The following is a 22990-nucleotide window of genomic DNA, read 5'->3' on the forward strand; positions in this document are numbered from 1 at the left end:
TCACTGCGTGCACGGCACGGCGATAGGGAAAGAGCTCTTTGTAGTAATAAAGTCCTGGTGTCACCGCAAAGTGTAGTCACCCCCGCCAGGAAAGAGGGATGGGATGTACACACCTGGCTTCTGCTGGAGCTGTTAGAGAGCATCCAAAGGAGGGAAACGGAGATGGGGAAGGGTCTTGAGGGGAAGCCGTGTGAGGAACGGCTGAGGGCACTTGGTGTCTTCAGCTGGAGGAGACTGAGGGGAGACCTTTCTGCACTTAAAACTTCCTGAAGAGGGGCAGGCTCTGATCTCTGCTCTGTGGGGACCAGGGACAGGACCCAGGGAATGGTCTGGAGCTGGGTCAGGGCAGGCTTACGTTGGATCCCAGGAAAAGGTTTCTACCCCAGAAGTTGGTGGATGTCACTGAATAGGCTCACCAGGGCTGCCAGAGCTCCAGGAGTGTTTGGACAACACTCTCAGGCACAGGGTGTGACTCTTGGGGATGGGTCTGTGCAGGACTAAGGGTTGGACTCGATGATCCTTGAGGGTCCCTTCCAACGTGGCATATTCTGTGAAGCCCATCTGGGATGGGATGGGATGGGATGGGATGGGATGGGATGGGATGGGGCTGCCTTGTTGCTCCTGGAATGGGAATTTGTCCCCGGTGGGGCTGGCACAGGCTCAGCTGGACGGCCGGTCCCTCCACGTTCACTGACTGTGAATCCTCTTCAACCCTGCACGTGCCCTTGCTGTGTTTGCCTTCAGCTCTGCTTTACTTGGCTGAGTTGGCAGGTGCGTGCCACCAGTGCAAAGGAGGTGCAGTTAACGTGCAATTAATATACACTAGGAGCATGCTAATGTATTTTCTGTTGCAGATAAATAATTTAACATATCGGTAAAGTTTATGTTTATTGATAATTTCAGCTGCTTATCTAAGAAATCCTTACTTAAAGATGTTTTATGGCTTTTAACAAGCAACAGATACATTAGACAAATTTTAGAAGTCCTTTAAGGTGAGGTGGAGTGTGTACACAGGCCACGAGGAGTGATCTGGCCCTTTGATAAAGGGTGCACTTGTCAAACCCAGTAGGTTTCTTTTATATGTTCTCCAAGTGAAGTGTTGACACAACAGTGTGGGAACGGTGCACAGTCAGCATCACCACGACACTGGGTCTTTTCATGCTGTGATGGAAGATTTTACCATGAGATGGTCTTTACTCATCGTCTAAGCATTATTCTAGTAGTGTAGATGAGGAAATGGTGGATTCCCAGCTGATTTCCATTTTTGTGAGTGTTCCAAGAGATGTTCTTGAACTGTCATCGTAACGTTCCTGCCATCCTCTCCATTGTATCCAAACTAATCTTTTTCCTGTCTTTCAAATCTTTTTGCTGATTACCAAGTCTGGATTAGGCAAACATGTCTGCTGTCTGTCGGCACATCTACTGAAGATCTTTGCCATGATCACTTTTTTGTTAGTTACACAAATTTGGTTATTTAAAAATCTCACAACTCTACTGCAAAGATAACTGACAAAAAATTAGCAGATGGGAATGTAATTGTTGTTGTGAGGAAGCTTTGCTTTCTCTCAACTATAGCTATGTTGTCCCCATTGTACAGATGAGAAAGATGATACACAGAACAAAATTAATCTCTGATTTAATCCTTTTGCCTTCAGGAACAATGAAAGCCCACTGATGATACAGTATGCTGCTGCTTATTACTAGTTTAATTTCAGTGAACTAGAAATAGAAACCTGGGGTGTTACAGCGTGTAATGATTAAGTTACATTAGCAGAAGGTGATGAGCAAACAGGCAAGGACCTGAAGACATAAAACCAGTGCTGTTAATCACTTCCAGAGACACTAAAATCAGAATATTAAAGCTGAAATAACATTTATAATTTTTTAAAGGTCAGTGCTTAAGGTGATATGAGGGCACTCTGGCAGCAGGACTACCAGCCATAGGCATGAGTGTAGAGCATCCCATAAGGAGGAAGTACAGAGGGTTTCATCTCATAGCAATTGGAAGGTTCATAGAGGAGACACAACTCCATATTCTTGAGGCCTTTCTGAAGTAGGAAAATGAATAACACTTTCCTTTTACAGAAATAGAGGCCCCTTTTGCTGTCCTTCCCTCTGAATGCAAGCTCCCCCCATGTGGTCCCTAATGGGTGACTGAATTATGGCTGACAGGGTTATATGTGGCTCTAACAGTAACCTCCACTCTCACAGTTTAATATCTTCTTTTTGTTTTGTTTAAGGAACTGAATGTGCATTTGAAAGCAATTTACATTAATACAGTATGTCTTCAGGCAAACATCATTCCCTGTTGTTGAGCTTTTAAACAGCCCAGCTATTGTTTGAAGTTAGCCACAGAAACAGCTGGGCTCTGTCTGGCGTTGGGGGGTGTGAGTGTTACAAAATGGTAAAGCGTTTTTGGACAGTTTTGGTTCAATCTGTTTTCACTTTGAATTGACACTTGACAATGAAAGTTTAGTTTCTTTCTCCTTTAGTAGTTGACTGAGTTACCTCTGTAAATTATTTTGTTTATTTTTAGCTTTGGAGGTTTTTTTCCCAGATTGTCTGTTGTTGGTTTTATCCCTGCTCTGTCCGCATCACAACATTTGCAGCTAATGGGAGGAATGCCAAGGAGTGACATTGCTGATTGCTTTGATAAGGAAGAGCCCTGCTTTTATTACCAACTGATTAAATGGTAGGTAGCAGGTAATGGTCATTATAATTCAGACTTAGAACTGCCATCCTTTTTCTGGAAGAACTGTGTGCTGGGAGAATTAAGCTCTCCTCCCTTTAAGGCAAAAGTGGTATTTAATTTTTCTGTTATAGTCAGTCATCAGCTGTTTCACTGCAAAGTGAAAGTTATAAAAATGTTTATAGTTGCTATTTTCCAATTCCGTTTTAAATGTCTTGCTGTTTGAACTGAGTCATTTATCCCTTCATCATTTAGCATTACTGACTGTGAGTTTAAATAGTTTAATTTCTCATGAGCTGTACCCTCCAGGCCATGTCCTCGAACAAAACTTACGCAGGAGTTTTACTTCAGTAAAACTGTGAGATAATAAATGTCATAATAGTGGTAAGGTAGGACTTTGCATAGGTGTGATTTCATAGTAAATTCGGTTGGTTCAGCGAGTTCATTCCAGTTAAATGCGAAGTGAGACAGAGGGTTTTGGGGCAAACTTCCAAAAATTGACGCAAAACCAACAAAGAAGAGAAGATGAGAGTACTCCGCACTTTGAATCCAAAAAGATTTATTTCTTCTTCTCTTGCAGTGCCGAAGGAATGCAGGAGTGTGTGGAGGTGCTGCTGGCTTCATCCTGCCAGGGGAGCAGCCCAGGAGGGACCTGCTGTTCCTGCCGGGCTCCCCTCGCCTGGCAGATGCAGGCTGGCTGCAGGAGGTCAGTGTGGGCAGCCAGCCTGCCCTAATGTGGGGTTTTCTCTTTCTCAGGAGCAGCTGATTGAGTCGAAACAATACTCTGCTTTCCCCATTTGGTGATGAAGACTGACAGTTTGTAGGAGATGAGTCAAAGGTCACTGATGAGAAGATCCATCCAGATAATTGCTGTAATTGCACCCTGAGGATGCAGCTCCCGTCACAAAGCATCAGGCAGTGACTCTGTTGGTAAATATATACTTGGAAGTGAACTTCATCCCGTGCTTTAAATCAAGAAAGTTCTTTCATGAGATACAAATGGAGAAAGTTCTCTTGATTCTTTTTCCTAATCCAGCCATGTTGGCAGATGAATAAGAAATAGCCCCATTCTGAAACAGAGAAGTAATTGTGATTTAAACATAAAATTGCCATTTAGTGTTAAATCCTTTGATGAATACACAAGCTGTTGTTACTTCACAACAAATATCAATAAGCAGCATGAATGAATGAATATACATAATTCATAATATTTAACTTGAAAGTGCATCTTTTTCTTACAGTGATTGATTCATTTTTTTATGTTTGTCCAGTGACTCCTTTACAACTTAATACAAAAAGCTTTCCTGATGGAGAGTGAACAGTAACAGACACAAGCAGCAGGCCTGCCATAAAATCAGCTCTTTATTCCACCCTTTCACAAGGCCCAGAAATCAGCAATGCTAAAATACTAGGATGAGAATTCATAGTGGGGAATGAGAAGTGATGAAAGGATGTAACATTTCTCAGGATATCAGTACTTGCTGTTAAATTACAACTCCACTATTCTGAGGTAAAACTCAAAATTAAGAGTCTAATAACAGCTAGGTAGCAGTTTTAGATATTGGGGCCCAAGTTTCTTATACTTGTAAATGAGAGGAAGGTGAAACCATTTGGATTTTCTAGAAAACATAACTGATTTAAGGTTATTTACGTATCTCAAAATGCAGTACAAATATAACTTTCAGAAGCATCAGTGGCTCGGTCTGTGCAGGGGTGGGTGGTGCTGTGGTACCCGGTGATGTTTCCAGGTGAACAAAAACCTTGTGTGCTCCAGCCTGTTTGTGAGTGCACGGGGTGGGAAAGTAACAACCCACGATTTAATGGGTGTAGGCAAAGCTGTTTCATGTGATGTCCACTGAAATCATTGATCAAAGATTAATTTTTAATTTTCAGAATTCAGGTTGTTCTGTTTTACAAAACCAGTAAAACTCTCTCTAAGATTTTGCAATAATGACATTCATGATCAAATCCTTATTTTTAGAAACTGATTTTTTTTTGTTTTTTTAAGCGCTCTGACTTGAGGAAATATATCTTCCCTAAATACATGTGTACTCTTGCTTAATTAAGAAGTAATTTACGTCAGTCCTTGTGCTGCATGATATAGAGATCATTAGCAAGGAAGTGAGGAAGTGATGAAATTTGTTCCCTTCTAGCCCATGCTCCCTGGGACACTCATCTAGCCTGGGAATCAGCACAAACTGGGCACATAAGTATATTTATTTACATTTACCATAATGCTTAGCTGTTAAGAATGTCCTTTTCTATTGAATATGACTCAATTTTTTATGACTGTGCATTTACAAAGAAGTTGTAAACAGTGTTGGTCACTGACAGCAACCTGTTCTCTGCAGTGTAGATAAACTGTCCGTTTATATTCATACCTTACAAAAGGTACAAAAATAATGATATCATTTCATGTTTCTTTGTCATGTTACAAAACCAAGCCAGTCTTATGCTTCTTACTGAACAGGACTAAAATCCAAAAGCTTTGTGGTTGCATTGCTGGTTGGAAACTGGGGAAATAAGTAACACCATTATCAATCAGTCAGCCTTAGAGTTTAACTGTATGAAGAATAAGAAACATCAAACAGAGGTTGTGCTCAGTAAGGAGTTGAAATGGCAGGAACTAATTCAAATACAAAGAATATGTTGTGGTTTTTTACCTCCAGCAACTGTGTTTGAATGTTGTCTATACCACAGAACACTTCCTATTTTAATGGACTGTTTCTTTGCCCGTTGGGGGGAATTTTTCTTCCTTTTTTTTTTTTTTTTTTTTAATTTTTTTTTTAGTAGAGGCCCAAGGAATTGGAAGCAAAATGTTTGTTTTTGAAAGAAGTTACAGAGTTACAGTGTTCGTTTTCTGTCAAAACTACATAAAGGATTATGATTCCCCAGCCATTAGTGAGGAGGTGAGTGAGCATCCAGCACTACACATGATCCTCTTTATTAACAGACATTTTCATTCACCATTCAGGCTCTGTGTGTCCTGTGTCAGTTTTCTATGGTTACCAGAAGCTGGCAGAATGAAGAAGTGCAGGGTAACCTGGTGTTGCTCTAAACAAAGGCTTGTTCCTCTCCGATGCTCTCTGGGGCTGGTTTGCGTGTTGAGGCATGTTCCTTTATACCAACACTTAGACAAAGGCAAGGGGAGAGTAACATTTCTGGAAACTGCTTTAGTCTTTTTTAATCTGCTGTTATTTCCTCCTTCCTGGATTTTTCTGTTCCAACTCCAAGCAAGTGTGATAGGGAAGACAAGTACCTGTCCCTAAACTACATGCCAGTGTAGATACTGTAATAATAAAACTTTGCTCTCCTGTTACAATTTATTCAGTCAAGTTCCCTTTTTATTCAGTGAAATTGCTGAGACTTTCCACGCTGATAAAGGCTGTGGTTTACATCACATAACTCTCAAACAAGTATTATTATAAACTTGTCTTTACTGCTAAGAAATAAAGTAGGTAGTAAGATAGTCATAAGAAAAATTGTGCCAACATAGATTAGTACATTTATAATTAGATTAGTACAGATTGTTTATATGTTTCAGACTCCATTTAGTACAGTAGAATATGCATGCAATCTGTAAAATGGAATGATTTTCTGATTACTTTGGTTGAAATTCCTTTGAAATAACAAACATGTTGTTCAGAATAGAATTTTACATTTTTTGTATTGTTTCAATAACAATCTGATATTATGGTTGTTTTGTTTATGCCTTTTGCCACTTATTCATGCCCACCATAGATCTTGATATTTATTTATGGTAATTTAGTTTCTTTAATTCAAATAATCTCTTGAAAGTCTCTCTAAAAGCTCCTGCTCGTGGGAAACTAACATATCTGCTTACACCAAACATATCTGTCACTACTAAAAGCTATTTGATAAGAGACTTGGGAAAAGATCTGCTTAAAATACAGCATAAGAGAACTGCAAAAACCAGAGTTCTTGAGACAAACTGCTGCACAGGAGCTCTGGCAGCTATTTTTGCTGGGAGTGCTTTGGGTGATAGACAAACATGGTCAAATGAGCTGAAATGCTGGAAGTTCAGTCAAGGATACTGCCTTAAATAGTTCACCCAGAAAGGACGAAGCTTTCTTAGGGCAGCCCCTTCAGAATTCCAACTGCAGTTAGAATTTTTAATAAGTAAATATCAAACATAGTAATTTTTCTGTGATTTTGTTTTACAGCAGATTACTGGAATGTTATGAGGTCAAATTAAGCCCTCCTAACTATGAAATACTCACTAGCAAAAATGTATATCTGAGAGTAGACCTTGATTAATATTGTTGTTTTCCTATGCTAGGTTATATTTTTTTGCTATTCATGGCATAGGTCACATTGCTGGAGAAAAAAAGTATGATAACAAGATGCTAAAATTTAAAGGAAAATATGTTCATTATTGGCCTACTTTTACTGTGCAATTTACTGGTCTTTACTTCTTGCCAAATATCTGCTATTTGACCTTCTCTGGGCTATGATAATATTGACCTAAAGAGCACAGGAGATCGTCTTTCAATGTAGGAATAAATTCAATATTTTCTCATAAATATTTTTCATAGAGCCATAGAATACCAGGTTGGAAAGGTCCTCAAGAATCATCTGATCCAACCTCCCTAGGCAAAAGCACAGTCTTGACAAGACGGCCCAGCACCCTGTCCGGCTGAATTTGAAACGTGTCTGACTTTGGGAAATCCATCCCTTCCCTGAGGAGGTTGTTCCAACGGCTAATTGTCCTCACTGTGAAAAATTTCCCTCTTGTGTCCAAGCAGAATCTCCCCAGCAGTAATTTGTACCCATTACCTCTTGTCTTTTCCATGTGACTCTTTGTAAAAAGGGGAGTTTCCATCTTCTTTAAATAGTAGAACTTGGTAAGGAGTTCTCCCTAAGCCTTCTTTTCTCAAGGCTAAGCAAACACAGTACTCTCAGACTTTCCTCATGTGCCAGCTCCCCAGTTCTTTGATCATCTTTGTGGCCCTTCTCTGGACTCTCTTCAGCCTTTCCACATTTTTTTTTTTTGTATAGCAGGGACCAAAACCACTGAACAGTGTTCCAGGTGAGGCCTGACAAGTGCTGAATCAAGTGGGAAAATGACTTCTTTATCTCTGCTGGTGATGCACTTATTGATGCAGCCCAGCAGCCTGTTGTGTCTCTGCCCCAGCAGCTCACTGGTCACTCATATTGAGCTTGTTGGTCACCAGGACCTCCTGGTCCTTTTCCTAAGAGCTGCTCCCCAGTCAAGTGGATCTAGACCCTAATGCATCACTTTCTCAGGATCAGTAAAGCTTCAGTTTTTTGGGTCAATTTTGGAGGGGAAAATCAGTGTGCCTAATGCTGGGCATCCTTATTCTTCTCTTCTGGTGCTCTCTCAGGTGGAGTGATCACCTACCAGCACGCTGTCTGGCTCAAATGCTCCATGCTGGCTCATCCCTGGTTCTCACATACGTGTTTCCTTCTGTGCTACCATTACAGCCCCCATATACATACCTGACACTGCAAATATTTGGCCTTTACCTTGATCATTCCCCTTCTCTCGTCTCAAATCCCTTCAGCTGCCACAGAAGCTTTATGAAAGTTCCAGTCTCTCCCAAAATGCCATATGTGTGGGTGTGTGACCCCTCCCCCCCCGTCTGTTAATTAACATTTGCAGGCACAGACCAGTTTCTAATCAAGTGGGTAGGTGGTGGCTATACTCAGCCCATTTGTATGAAAGATTAATTTCCAAGTGCAAAGAAGTAGAAGGAATTCAGTGGAACCTTCGTGGCAAGCTCTTTGCCAACACAGCCCCTTGCTGTGGTTTTGTGTTGGTCTCAGCAAAGGGTTAACTGTGCACAACCAGTCCCCTCACTGCCTCTGCTGAAGGAACATTAATTATAGAGAGCCCGAAGGATTCAGAGCTAAAAAGCCTAAAAAGGCTGAGTAGTATTTAAAACCAAGACAGTCAAATAACCGGTTGGATTTGATCTCTAATAAATTACTATGTTCTGATGGTAAAATTCAGCAAGAGTGTGACAGTCAGATGGGGAGGTTGGCAGCAAAAGTTTTAAAAATAAATAGTCTTAAATTGCAGGAAATTACAGCAGGCAGCTCCTTGGAGTTATTTTTCTGCACGCATTGTGTGTCTGAGAAGGCAGGCAGCCTGCTGGCAAGCTTTTGACCTTTTGTGTGTGAAATAAAATATGCAGGTGCAATAGTGTGAATGCACAACGGGGGACAGTGACTTTCAGCTGTGGGTTTGAGTGCTGGGGGCCCTGCAGGGCTACCAGGAGTGCTCCAGATTAGCTCCATTAAACTTGAGAGCAACACAGGGAGAGGCTGTGGCTGTAAAGAATTGCAGAATATGTGTGTTTCCTACAAATTTTCTTGTATTCCATATCTGTAAATCAGCCAATGGAAGACTTGTGTTAAATGATCTTTCTGAGAACTGATCTGATTCTCGTGTTACTCTATTTGTGTTTCAGTCTGGAGTGACTTTTCTCAGGGCAGTTGAGTTTAGTTCAATGACACTACTGCAACCGTGATCTCGTTCCCAGTTCCTTTTCTGAAAGGAAATCCATACCTGCATGGCAAGCACTTCTTCCTATATTCCAAATTCCTAAACCTGCTAAGTAAATATGAATGAGAAGTGACCAATGTAATGAAGGTGCTATAGGTAGAAAGGTGTCAGTAACATTGGGAATGTCAACACTGCAGTGTCTGGAGAAACATGTGCTCTCAATTCCCACCCTGCAACAGAAGAGAGTCCTGGATCTCCATGGACAACAGGAGTTGCTCCACTGAGATATTCAGTGTTTATCAGATCAGTGTTTGTGTAGACAAAACTGAAGAGTTCCAGTAATTCAGTTATCAGAGTTTAATGTTGTTGTTCCTGTTCCAGTGTTTGTCAGTTGTTCAGGCATGAAAAATCACCAGTTCCTATTGTGGGAAAACCCCCACGCTGTCCCAAACACTTCCCTGTCTTTATAAATCATGGAGGAACACATAAGAAACTTACACAGAGAGTTAGGAATCCGAAGTTTTATCTACCAATAATTCACATTTAGAACAAGTTTTTTAGCTCCATGTTCTTATCAAAATATTGAAGTTAAAGGATTCATTCTCAGAAGCTTAAATAACCTAGATAGAGCTATTTGTAATCCTGTCTAGGTTTTACAGCTAACATGAGTTCTAACTGTTATCTGCTGGTGGCACCATTACACCAGAAGAATTTGTTATCCAAGTCTTAAATGGAAAACTTCCACAGATTACACCTTTTTATCCGATTTAATGGGAAAATTTATTTTTTTAAATTTCTTCGTAGTTTGATGTCAGTAAACCAAGCTATTTTGATTGCATGGGGCCTTTGTGGGTGTCTTTTAAAGAAATGAGCTTAATGAGGAGCCTGGTGGTGATGTAACAGGGAAGGAAATTGACTGGCAGTGTCACCTAAAGCAGGTGATCCTTTATACAATCACACCCTGAGTTTTTTCCTGCATCAGAAGTAATTCTATATTGAGTTTTATTTCCTGCTCCACCTTTTTTTTTTTTTTTTTCCGAAACCTTGACTAAATAAATAAAAAAACAACTTAGAATGCGTTTCATCTTTTGGGTGCTGAGAATTACTCTCTGACACTTGACTTTTCTAACTGTAAGTAAGTAGACTCCGGAATCCGATTCCAACTTGGACAAAAATTCTGAGGTGTGAAAATGTCTGATTTTATATTTTCTGTTTTATTTATTTATCTGATCTTGTCCTAATCCTTCATGTAATTTCCTAGACTGTTTCATTATTGATATATGTAGATACATGACTGTGTGAGCTACTTATATACCACAGTGCAGTTTGACTTCTCCTGTGGCTCAGAGACAATCACTTCCAACACAGAGTGCTATTTCTCCGCACAGGTTTCTTCTAAATTTAATTTTTCACTTAAAGTTATGAAGATTGAAAAATTTTAGTAGTTACCTAAATTAATCTTTACCCTCCCTGAAGACACAAACGCTTCTTAATTAAATACGTAATGGATTCTGTTAATTCTGTTTCTTACAAGGAACTGATTGCTGCAGTCTTCTTCCTTTACTCAAAAATGGAAGAATCACACAACACCTCAGCCCATTATGAATGTTCCTATCTGTGGCCCATCATCCTGTATGTTAGGATTAAATAAGAGAGAAAATTATTCAGTTCATAAATCCTCTCACAAAACCTGGTACTTTTCTTTTTCTCCCAATTTTGGAAAACTGAGATTTACTCCATGTTGCTCTTTCCTTCTCATGGTTAATGTTGCTTTATGTCTGGGCAGAAGTAATTTGTGCAAGACACATTGCTTATAGGACAGTGCCTAAAAATACTTCAAAAGGTCATTGCACATCAGACAGAAGGCAGCACTTGTTCCAGCCACTCGCACTGAGAACGACAGGTCTTTGTTAATATTAATTGTGCATATTTTAAACAGTGTCTGCTTTAAAAATACATTGCACAAACATGCAGCGCTGAGCATTTTGTGAGCCCTGGGACTGGATAACCGGGGTCAGTTCTTCACTGATGATTCGAGCAATAAATGTTTGCTGTTCTTATTAGCTTTGAGGCTTGTGAATGAGAGCCATATTGTGTATCTGCTTCCAGGAAAGCGGGTATATTTTCATGCTCACCATTTCCAAAAATACAAGTAAAAATAAAAATAGTAAGAGAGATGTATAAAGTACCAAGAAGTTTAAGAGCTAATCGTTTGCACAAACATTCACTGTGATTGTGCTTATAATATTAATGATGTACACAGAACATGGGACAAAAAGTCTGCTAAGAGAGCAAGACCAGATTGAGTAAAACTGAGTAGTAGTTCCCAACATGTGACACATACACAGAGTCTCCTTTTCTGCCATCCCTTCTTGTGAGTCCAGGCAAAATCAAAAGACATGATTCTCTCTTCAGGTGGACAGTATCCAGGAATGATGCTTTTACTAAAAAACCCCCTGATTCAGAGACTTTGCATCTCCAAAGAAAAGGCTGCAATATCTGAAAGGCTGTAGGGACATCAGAGAAACCCTGACACCTGGACACCATTTCCATCAAGGCCACCTCACTCAAGCACACTCAGTTTGTTCTGTAATTTATCCTTAATAAGAAAATGTTGAAAAGATCTGAATCTGGCTGTTCATCAAAGGCACTGAAACTGTGCAGGTACGTCATTGTTTATCATGTGACAGTGTTGTGTGGCAATTTACAACCCAAATTTATGTTGCTACTGACTATGGTGGTTTTTTGGTGGTTTGGGGGATTTTTTTTTTTTTTAACCGGTGCATAAATTTATTTACAATGGTAATTATTCACACAGTTTTAGAAGCAAGAAAGAATGCTGGAAGAATGAAGTGTGGTGAAAGCAACAGCGTCACAAGTCTGGAAGGTGATGCTGTGTAGGTATAGCCGTTGCAGAACTTCTTCAAATACAATGTTTGGGAAGATGAGTATTAATTCTCTTTTGGAAGAAAGAATGAGGTAGGCCAGACGGGATGGTTGCCAAGAAAATGGTTTGGAAGAAAGTAATGTGCACATGTTGGCATTTCCTGCTTTTCCATAATTTTTTTTAAAAAACAACTTATGAAATAGCCTTCAGTGGAGTAATTGTGTTCACCAGTGGGGCAGGAAGACAAACATTTCCAGCATCTCAGTCTTGCACTGTACCTCTCTTCTGTTGCATTTGACCACCCCAACATATGCTTTTATTTTGGTTTTGAGAAAGCAAGTGCCATGACTTGAACAAAAACTGAGCAGCACCTTTTATGTGCCATGTATGCAAACTGTTCCACCTGAGGGGTTAAATGTGAGGAGAACTTTGTCCACCTTCCCAAGGCTGCCCACCTGAAGTGGAAAATCATGGGCTCTGACTGCCTGGGGGCACAGGTTTCATTTCTCTATTCCACTGAGTTACAATTTCTTGGCTCCCGCCCCACTCTCCCTCCCTGAGAATCAAATCCATGGAGCAGGTTTGGGAGGGGAGGGTGTCTTTCTTCCTCCCTGGTCCCTCCATGCAGTCCCTGCCCTGTGTGCTGGATGTCTTCTACCTCTCTGCCCCTGGGAGGTTCCCTGAATTTTCCCTGTGAGAACCCAGTTTTCCTCCCTGATCACACATCCACCCCACCCCACCCCAAGCATCCTGTAGCTCTGCAAATAACGCTCTGCTGCCTTGTTTTCAAGTACCATTTGAACATATGCTGTGTGTGGAGATGCTGATGGACAGCAACATCTGCTGCTCCCAGCCAGCGCCTACACTCTTATTTGGACTGTAATTACCTCGTCGGCTGCGAGCTGTGCCCTGTGTTTGCCCACTATCTGTTTCTGTCAGGTCTCTGCCTTCCACAAACTGCCCATTATGTAGTGATGATAATTAAATCTCCCCTCTGCCAGGCAGGTCTGAGCAGTGCACGAAGGGCCCTCCTTGTCCGTGCAGCTGCCAAAGAAGCTGCAGTTTGTAATGATGCCGTAATCACCTGCCGGCCCCACAATGCCCGGCACCACCTATTTGTTTCCAACAGGCTTTTTTAGCAGCTGTCAGATGCTAATGGCTTTCAGCTGCTGACAACCTGTGCCCTGTGCAAACCCGGGGACGTAGCATGGAAGTGTGCATAAATATTCATGTGGGACTAACAAAACCAAAAGTGCAAGTGTGGTTATCAGGGCTCCTGTGTGAATATATTGTAGCTGGCCCTGCTGTGGTGGTTTTAGTGTGATGAACGCGGGGTAAATGTTTGAAAGTAATGTTGTCCTTTCTACACTTGTGAGGGAAAAAAGAAAAGTACCAAAGGTAGTGGGATTGCAGAGGCACGTGGGTAAGAGCAGGGTTTGTGCCCTGCATGATGCAGTTCTAGATGGGGCATTGCTGTCTGTCGTGGGTGATGTGATGAAAATTGTTATTGAAAGAAAGGAGTTGCTGTATTTGCTCACATGTCTCTTCTGAACCTGCCTATGAAGAATTGAAGGTTTCTCTCCAGGTCTGTTCTAGATACTTAAGGAACACAAAACCCCACAGACTGAGCTCAGTGCTTTAGTTTTAAAGATAATTAAGTAATTTCGAGAATAGGAATGTATCTGATTTGGTCAAGACTTGATCATTTCCCACCTTTCAGCACCCTGAACACTCAAAGCTTTGACATCAGAATAGAAACACTGTGAGTCAGTTTCTTTAGACAAACTGTTTTTGTCAATGTGTCTGCATGGGATTATTTTTAAAAAATATTTGGTTAGTAACATGCTTTTACTTTTCTCAGCAGTTTCTGGATAGCTCTGCTGAAGAGGAGATGTTCAGAATAAAGTGCAAGATGGGGATGATGAAGATTCTATGACAACAGTGAGTGGACAAGGATGGAGGTCCTCTTGAAACTTTTCCTTTGGAGGTCCCTGTAAGTTATGTCAGAGGCCAGTGATATCCATTTGCTGATGTTTCTCTGCCATATCAATAATTTGCAATAACATCCCAAATGTATAAAGTGTTTTTAATTGGTCTTCTGTAAAAGAAATTGATTCTGGGGAGAATAATAAGGTGTCTTTATATATCCCTTACTTCCAGAATGAAGTTTACAATTAAAATTCCCCAAAAGGTTGCTGTTTGAGGATTGCATAAAAAGTGCAGAGTTGGGCTGGGATTAAAGGATCAATCCTGCAAACTGTTGAAATGGAACTGATTCTATTTATGAGAGCTGCAGTGGGAAAAATTCCCACTGTGATTTGACTGTGGTCTGATTCTCATTTATACTGACTCTCTTACATCCTGTTAGAAGTGGGTAGGATTCAGGCTTGAAAGAGGATGACCATATGAGAAATGGTTTTTGGGTATGTGGAAACAAGACAGATTCCATTAAGGCATTTTCTTACCTTCATCTAAATCTGAAAATAATCATAAATTGGTGATGGTACCTTAATTACCTTGAATAATTATTCATATTGCTTTGTGTGAGTGAGTATTTGTTTGGGGAAGAAGTCTTGTGAAAGTGAAATTAATTCAGTGTCTCAGATAAAGAAGGATGTTTGTTAGAAATTGTTGTCATAATAGTTATACAAAAGGATTCAAATATTCTCTACCTTAGTATGAATAAAACATTAAAATATACAGGTGTAGTTCATGAACCATCAAAGAGTTTTCCACTGCCACTGTGTTTTATTAAAATGAAAAGAAGAAGAGAAAAAAAAAACCAAAGCCCTGTGCTAATCCTTTCCTTTGTTGCTTAGGGGACGTTTCAGTATAAAGTAGCAATTTCCATATCATTTGAATAGCAGTTGCAACCCATTGATGTTTAAAGTAAAATGTGCAACTACTGTAATCAGCAAAACAGATGCAAATGTGTTGTCTGTCTCCCAAGTGTAGCTCCCTGCTTGCTGCCTCTGTTAGATTTAGAGTGGAAAACATGATCAGATAATGAAAAACATGGAAGCTGTTCTTTCATTCTCTTTCCCAGCAGTAGTTTGTTCAACAGCAAAGTTGACTGGATGAAGCACTGAGTGAGGGTCCTGCAACAGCACCCCCAGCCCTCCCCTCCGGAGCTGCAGGAGATGCCACAGGTGCTTTGGAGGTGGGAAAGGGACCCGCCACCCTCTTCACTAGCCCTGTCCCTGCCCCTGGGGACAGGAATGGCCTTTTGGTTCTGTTTATGTCCAGTTGCATCCCAGTGTAAGTCTCTGCACACTTTTGTTAAGTGAACAATAACAAAAATAAATGACATTTAGCATTTAGATCCCAGACCAGTGGTTTTGGTTGTGCAGGGTACAGTGTAGCAGGTTAGATAAAACCCCACTGAGCTCCCTGAGTTCTGCCATCCCAGGCTTTAGGTGGCTGGAACTGTTCCTCAGAGGGCTTTTTTAACTCTAAAAATAACCTGTAATGGTATGAGGAAAGAGTTTACTTTATCCTTCACATTTCCAAATTTAACAATGAGTACATGTCGATGGTGCTTTTCCGTGCTTGGTGCATCTGAGCTGCTGGCACAAGGACTAGAGCCAGCGAGGGATTTCCATCAGAACGACTTCAGAGGGAAACTGCCCTTCCTGGAAAAGGGAAACCTTCTCAGGCAAAGGCTTGATGAGGCCTCCCAAACAGGCTGTTGATGTGACGAGAACTCTGCTTTGCTTCCTCTAAAACACTTTCCTGGAAAAAGACTAGTTTGTGTTTTGTTGGTTGTTTTTTTGTTTTTTTTTTTAAATTAGTATTTTTCCTAATCAGGAGGCATCTTACGGAAAAGGATTTCCATCTTGTGGTCAGCTGTGGTAATAAAACACTCCTGCTGGACTTTTTTTTATAGCAAAACAAAATGGTTTTAATAAGAAATAATGCAAATCTCTTGTAGTTCCTTGTGAAGGTAAATGCTGGGGACCTCACAAAGTCTGTTTGCATTTGTACAGAAGGTAAAACTGTTTTAGGATTAGCCCTCTTCAGAAGGTCATATTTGGAACTAAAAAGAATTAGAAAAGGTATAATACAAGCTATTCATGACAGAATATTCAATTTTGACAGATTATACAGCATGTGGGCCTCAGGAGCCACACACAGGAGCCCAGACAGAATTACTTGTAACCTTAGCGGACAAGAGAAAATTACTCCTGAACTCCTGGGAAAACTTCTATCCAGAGCCAAATATTGTTGCTTGGATTGTTTGCTATTCCAGGATGACTCTTAGGCTCAGTACAACGTCATCATAACTTCATGCAGATATTTGTTGTTCAGGACAAGTTTTGAAACTCATGCTCTAATCTCGAAATAGTAAAATGCTGCAGGGTTAAGTGGTGGAGTTCACTGGAAAATCTCCCCACTTCAGTGGGAAAGATTTTTTAATATATTAAAAACAAAACAGATTTGGAAAGGTCATTTTAAATATTAAGAACTGTGGCTGAAGGGCAGGGCTGTGTGCTGGAGAAGTTTTGGCATTCAGGATCTCGTGTCGGTGCTCTGTATATGACCTCTCTTGTACAAGCCCACAAGGACAGGTGGGGCTGTTAAAAGGAATAATTAAATTCTTATATTTAGTTATCTCTCTTGTCCAGTTGTGCACTGAGATGCCCCCACTGATTGCACTGAAGATATTCTGACTTCAGCAAGAGCTGGACCAGCCCTGAATATTTATAAGGAGAGTTAAATAAGATCTCAGATCAAATTCTTAGAGATACATGTAAGAACTTTGTAAGCCTTTTTTATTTTGAGGGCTTGTAACTAAAGGAGATGTTCAGTGTGTTCCTTAGTGGGTGCCAAAAAGCTTATTTTCAGAAGTGTCTGAATCTCAGGGAAAGTCAATGACTGCTATATTTAATGTGAAGGCTATGCAACTGCTGCTGAAATCAAGCTATGTGCTTTTTGTAATAATAATATGGAAAAATAGAGCATTTATTTGAAAAGTCAGGAACCATGCATAGGACTTATATGCCAGGGTAATGTAAGTTTCAAAAAAACAGTTCAACAACATGTCTGAAACTGTGCTGCAAATATTACTGTAAGGAAACTAGACATTAAGAAAATATTTGTGAACTCTTTGCAGTATTTGGTAAGTGGTTTCCAGGAAAACTTACCTCTGAAATTTGCACATGGGCCTTGTGTTGGTAACTGCAGCCAGTAGGAGTGTTTGCTATGGTCTCTACTGAAACAGGATCCAATTCTTTTCTTTTTTTTTTTGTCTTCTTATGTGGAGATATAAATCTTAGACCTTAATTACACTTAGGAAGGAAAATACTTTGTCTTTTTATGTAAAAAAAAAAAAAGTCATCCAACTATTAGAAAGCATTAAAAAATACTTGGGGAAAGGCTTCCTTAAATCAAACAAATCTCTCATTTTGCTTTTAGGCCTTCCTGGAGGGTGCTGTGTTTATAGCATTTACTTTAAGTGTGAGAACTTTATGTCAGATCAAACCATTAGCAACTCTCCGGGCAGCAAATGGCAAAACACAGCTCGGGGCCCCTCTGGAGAAATGCAGTTTCCACACTTCCACATTTCACCACAGGATGCAAGAGATGGAGAAGTCAGAGAGGAGAGAGGCAGATAACTCAGCACTGAGGGGAGCAGCTGAGCCCTCCCAGGGTGGCTGTTGGGCGGTCCTGGGAATGCCGTGCTGGGCTCTTGCAGCATCCCTGGCCACCCCAGCAACAATGTGTGATGGGGATTCTGCACCCAGCAGAATTCTGGCTCAGTCTCCAGGGTCTCTCAGTGGTTTGGGGCTATTCTGTGAACTGCAATATGTACACGGATGGGCATTTCTTCTTGCAAAGTTTGGGAAGCTCAGGCATTGTCCCTCGCCTGTTATAAAGCCAAATTGAGGGGCTTTGAGCTTGCTGGTGAAGATGCTGGTTGAGAGATGAACAACTTTGTTCTTAAATTTACTGGATTGTTTCCTTTCTCTGCTTCAAGCTACTGAGTAATTACATCCTTTGAAAAATGTTTCATTTATCTAGTTCTTTGGACCCAGTGCACTGTCTGTCAGTGAAAAACTGTTTTATTTGTATTAAATTGCATTGACAAACGTCCCTTTTCTTGTGTGGAGGTGAGGTTTGTGCACGTGCTTGTGTTTTCATTTCGTATATAAGCTCTCATGTCATCCTGACAAGAGTGAGTGGGCACCATCCTCCCTGCTTCTGCTGTTTCAAGCCTTGGAATGGACTACTTTGTGCAAGTTTTGGTTCCCACATCCTCAGCTCTTCAAACTGTGAGGTGGAAAGTAAGTACTGGTGTTTTGGAGAGAGCTGGCTGACCAAACGGCCCACTGTTTTTTTCCTTTTATTACCAGTTGCTAAGAAATGTGTGAAGGAAGCTGTCAAGCACACTTTTATGGGATTACTTTCCATATAAACGGCTGCCAGGATCACCGAAGTGTGGCCTCAGAGGAGAGAAGTAGCAGCTCCCAAGGTCAAGAACAGCAGGGAGGTGTCCCAAGCAGGGACTGGCAGTGACTTCCAAATAGACAGGGAGACACTCCTGACGTGGCTTCCCTGGGCATGGTCTGTGCCAGGACACATTATGGAGAGTTTTTCTTGCCTTAGAAGGGACTGTTTTGGCTGCTCTATTTGCTTCTCCTTGGACTTGGGAAGTCCCATGTTTTGCAATCCCAGCACACAGTGGAAATGAGGAGTCTGGATAAGTGATGGAGCTCACAGTGCCTGAGAGCAGAGCTTTCATCCATCTGAAACTTTGGTAGTTTCCATGTCCAAAATATTGTGATTTTTTCCATTGCTTTTCGTTTTTCTGCAGTCTCTCATCCATGGGCAAGCACTGTGGCACCAGGCTTCAGCTTTCAACAGCAGCATCACTAGTTTATTAGCTTATGGCCTTAGGCAAACCTGAAATCATTAACAGCCTATTTGTTGGGCTAATGACTCTTTTTTACTAGATGTATAATTTAATATATGGTTACTTTCATGCCTAATTATGCTCTTCAAAGCTTCTTTTGAAGGAACTTATTTTTCTGCATGCGTGTATTGAGAGGGTTGGGAGCTGGCTGGCTTTTCTTGCATGCTGCCCTGTGTTAAAATCTAGATAGTTTATGTAAGAAGATTTTAATTTAGATACGGGAATTTCCCCTGTTGCTTGTTCTTTCAATATTTTTATCTTTGAGTGCTTGAAAAATAAATAGTGGTGAATTACCAACAGGTTTTAAATGGCAGCATTTCATGTCCTATTGTAGCTTGGTACATTGTTTTGGACAAGACGTAAACCCAAAGTCCTGATCAATAGGGCCATTGTGGCAGCAGCTTCCAAATGAATGCGAGTCTTGATCTCAGTGTCCTGGCCCTGTTCCAGCCTGGTTCACATTTTACTCAACAGCAAGTCCCACTTCTGTTCCCGTTAACCTCAGTGGGAACAGAGGCAGACCACTGTAAAGTGCTGCTAATCCCACGTGCCATTTGCATGCAGCACTTGTAAAGCACTCTGGGATCAGTTTGGATGAAAAAGGCTATGCATGTAAGATGTTTTTCATTGGCATCCCAAATCCGGTGCCATATCAGTGAAAGAAGGTTATGACTTTGTCTATTGGGATAATTTTTTTCTTTTTTTTTTTTTTTTTTTTTTTTTTTTTTTTTTTTTTTTTTTTTTTTTTTTTTTTTTTTCTGAGCTAGGCAGCTGATTGGGAAGGATAATAAAGATGAATTTGATTTTCTTTTCTGTGAGCTCTAGTGTCCCCTTCATGGAGATTAAAAATTTCCCGGTGCTGTTTTCAGCTCCACAGAGCAAGCAAAAGCTAATCTCCTGCTTGGATATACTCACACCACTGCGATCCACTAATAGGATCGCCATACAGTTTTGACTTAACAGGCACTGGGAGAGGATAATCCTGTTTATTCGGTCATCCAAAACACTGATGATCTGAGATAATCAGTGGGCTGAGAGCAGGGGAGGAGGGAGGGACGTGCGAGGTTTGCTTTGCTCTGTGGTTTGTCTGGTCAGATGCTTCGTGCCAGGGAATGGCTCAGTCTCATTTCTGCGGCCCAGACGGAGCATGGGAGGGTACCAAAAACCTCCTCCCAACACCAGCCCTGGAGAGCCAGCGTGGTCAAACAACAGCCTTAGCAGTGTCTGGTCCAGATGTTTTGCTCAACAGTTTTAAATTGTTCTTGCTGTGACTGATTTAATGTAGAAGTACTCAGACAAGTGTCTGAGCGGCCACATGAGGCACTTTGTACAAAACACTTTGCCTACCAGGTGGCAGAGGCAGGGTGTCAATGGATCATCTCCCAGTGCTCACTCACATTTGGAACCTTACACAAAGCCAGTCCTTGGATCCAAACTTGCTAAGAAGCACAACTAGTGCCATTTTTGCCAGACATGAGACACTGCTTTGAATACTTGTGAGTGGCCACTGGATCTCTGGGAATGTAGGAGCATTGTGTTGCAAAGCCCTTTCCAAGAAATATAATCTGTAAGAAATTTTCCCCAGTGATTTAGAGATATGCCTTGAAACTGGGCTGTACAGAATCTCTTGGGAGGGCACGTTAGTGAGGGAGCTTTTGAATTACTTTCCTTTTTTTTTTTCTCTTGTGATCACTAAAGCTTTCACACTTCATGTTATATCCCATCAGGTTATTGCCTCAGGTTTCTGTGAAAGGCTCCATCTTCAATTTTATCTCAGTCAATGTGTGTTTTGTAGATATGCTGACTTTGAAGCCTCATTTTATGATCTCTGAGCTGTCATAGTCCGGACGACAGGTTTATAGTTTGGGGAGCCAGTAGCAATAGCTGAGCTCACCAGTCTTTATAAGTAATGCACTGTCACTAGGTGCAGCTCCTCACCATGGTGACACTGCAAATATTGAACACAAAATGATTCATGGGACCCAATACAATGCTTACTTTAATTAATATTTTACAAGATAACTAGCTTTGTTTAACTTTCCAGACGGGAGTGGATTGGGGAGATGATCCAAAGGACAGAATGTTGCTATGTAAAATTTATGGGCACTCATATTTTGTGTGCTTGTTTTTAAAATTAAATTAAGAAAATATTATTTGTTTTCTTCTCTCCCTGCTGGTGGGTGTTCAGGGCCCTGCAAGGCTCTGGGGAATTTTCTGTGTGTCAGTGTTGAATGATGAGCTCTGAAAAACAATGTTCTTGCTCTCCTGCCTTCCTCCCTCCCTTTGTATTCCCATGCAGTCAGTGCTGCAGGGCTGTGTCCTTCCTGGGAGTGTTTTGGGATAGTGTGTGCCTAGAGCACAGTGCTGTGGTCCAGCCCTGGCTGAAGGTGCACAGCATCACTGACCCTGCTCTAGGTGACCACTGGTGCATCCTGACCATCAGACCCCTCAGACTAGAAGTTTAGCCATATTTCCCTGAAGAAATGGCATATTTTGGGTGAGTAACACCAGATTCTTTACTAGAGTTGGCAGGAAGCAATGGAGTATGGCAGTTGCAGGCCTTTGGGGCAATACAGGAAATTAATAGTTAGGAAATTAGCCACAGTGGAATGCTGTGATGAGCTTATTTCAAATTTCCATGCACCTTAGCTGGAATTCATCGCACCTAAAAATCAATCTATAGGCCAGGAAAAAAGTTTTACTTGACAGAGGGTGCATCAGCCCATCTAATTAGGAGGTGGTCACACCATCCTTAGAAGTGATCAAATCCAGGATCTTTCCCTTTGGATATGCCCTAACAATCTGAGAGATCACGTTCACAGCCATGACCTCTCACAGCAATGACACAGTGACCAACATGGGGGAGGCTTGTGAGTACAAACCACTGAAGAAAAACTGTTTCTCAGTACTGAGGTTTATCTGTAAATTTCCCTACAACAACTAAGATTTCCTTTAGTAATTTTTAGAACCGTAACTGTAAATAAGCAAACATTATTAGTCATGAGCATTCTTCTGCAAGCAGGGAAAAAAGTGGCCCATCATTACCCCTGTTTGTCACAGGGCTCCAAGAAATGCCCATTAGTGTGTGTTCAACCCCTTTATATAAGACTGAGGGCAATGAAGTCACTGACAGTGCTTTTATTTGTCTGTATTGAGTCCTGAATAGATGGCAGAGAAAAAAAATCCTGCATTAATAAAAGAATAAGTTCCTCTTCACGTTAACATAAAATATTTTACAGTGATGAAAAGATTTGGGTTCACTCCAATGTGGTTTTCCCTGTGTGGTTGGTTTTTGCATTTATTTCAACTTGCTCTTTGTAATCCATTTCCAGTTGGGCTTTTTTTCTTTCCAAGTCTGACATATAGTGTGATGTTACAAATTCTGGCCTGTGACAGCTTGAGGAATATTTATTTGTTTAGACAAAATATCTTTCCTTCCAAGTCTATTTTAAATGCCATAGAAATGTTTTCTTACTCCTTTTGTTTGTCGTTGTTGGTTATTAGAAACCTCTGCTTAAGGTCACCAGTGACACCATCATCCTTTGCAGGAGGCATTTCCAGGGATTTCGTGTAGATGGCTTCAGGAAATCATGAGGGGAGGATAGAGAGGAGAGGAAGACCGAGGGATAAGAACTTTTTCTGGGCTATTTGAAAGGTTTCTTTTTCTTTGCAACATGTAGTAGAAGAAGTAACCATGAGGCAGGAGTTGAAAACTGAAGCTGTGCAACACAAGCCTGGCCCAGCCTGATGTCAGGGGACAACCTCTGGTGAGCTTTGTTTCTTTCCCTGTCCTCACAGTTGGGAATATGCCATGATTTAAAACTGCTGTAGCATTAACTGCCCCATTACACACAGCAGAAAGCTGAGGGACTGACCTCATCTGCTAGAACAAGTGTTTTAATGCTGTCCAAAGTTCAAATCAATCAAAAGGTCAAACTTGTTTAAGGCAGTGAGTGATAAGAGGGAGGGATGTCTCGGGAAGCTCATTCCTGGTTTTTGGAATTGAGCCAG

The 22990-nt window shown here is 41.0% G+C and overlaps 1 long non-coding RNA gene across 4 annotated transcripts; it reads left to right on the forward strand.

Moving 5' to 3' along the window:
• The first annotated feature begins 617 nt into the window (after nucleotides 1-617).
• LOC114056231 lies at nucleotides 618-22749 on the forward strand. Of its 4 annotated transcripts, XR_003570959.1 has the most exons (7): nucleotides 679-2692; nucleotides 3270-3619; nucleotides 5480-5598; nucleotides 11998-12076; nucleotides 13931-14059; nucleotides 21279-21476; nucleotides 22660-22749. It is a non-coding gene; the product is annotated as an uncharacterized LOC114056231 (long non-coding RNA). The 4 variants fall into 4 exon arrangements; XR_003570960.1 differs by lacking the exons at nucleotides 21279-21476; nucleotides 22660-22749 and adding an exon at nucleotides 17482-19680 and having other exon boundaries at nucleotides 618-2692; nucleotides 13931-15344; XR_003570958.1 differs by lacking the exons at nucleotides 21279-21476; nucleotides 22660-22749 and having other exon boundaries at nucleotides 681-2692; nucleotides 13931-16883.
• Nucleotides 22750-22990: the final 241 nt, after the last annotated feature.

Source organism: Empidonax traillii, unplaced genomic scaffold (genome assembly GCF_003031625.1).
Source record: "Empidonax traillii isolate 1590-97213 ecotype Southwest subspecies unplaced genomic scaffold, ASM303162v1 scaffold86:size2944007, whole genome shotgun sequence".
NCBI lineage: Eukaryota > Metazoa > Chordata > Aves > Passeriformes > Tyrannidae > Empidonax > Empidonax traillii.